Here is a 608-nt window from a genome sequence, read left to right as displayed (position 1 = left end):
ACACACACACACACACACACACACACACACACACACACACACACACATTTATATATGTATATATACTATATATATATGTATTTGTATACATACACACATATACACAACAAGATTTTTTAATATATAGAAATAATTGGTGTTTGCTTTGTGTGCGAATTCTAATGTTGAATGCAAGGGGCCAGAGGATAAAGGATCCCATAAAGGTTCTCAAAAAATATCTCATCTACTAGTCTAAGGGAAACATTATTGATTTTTCTGGTCTTCTTTATCTTTCCTATCACTGTTTCTCCTGTTTATCTACTTGATTCAGCTAAGGAAATACTAGTAGAGAAATGTGCCCATATTTAGGCCTCCCACCTAAAGAGTGAGACAGTCTTTACTCTGTAGCTCCTCCTCTCTGGGCCTCTCCTGAGGTTCTACTTGTTTATTCTGCTCTTTTCTGGAAATACCCAGTTTCCCAACCTCTATCACGATGCAAGACAAAAAATATTAGATGAGGATTAGCAGCTACTGATTTATTTTCTATAGAAGGAAATAGATGACAATAGAACATGGTGTGTTTGTGTGTGTGTGTGTGTGTGTGTGTGTGTGTGTGTGTGTGTGTGTGT

Source organism: Vombatus ursinus, unplaced genomic scaffold (genome assembly GCF_900497805.2).
Source record: "Vombatus ursinus unplaced genomic scaffold, bare-nosed wombat genome assembly UNPS02014810.1, whole genome shotgun sequence".
In the NCBI taxonomy this organism is placed as follows: Eukaryota; Metazoa; Chordata; class Mammalia; order Diprotodontia; family Vombatidae; genus Vombatus; species Vombatus ursinus.
This window is presented reverse-complemented; position numbering follows the sequence as displayed.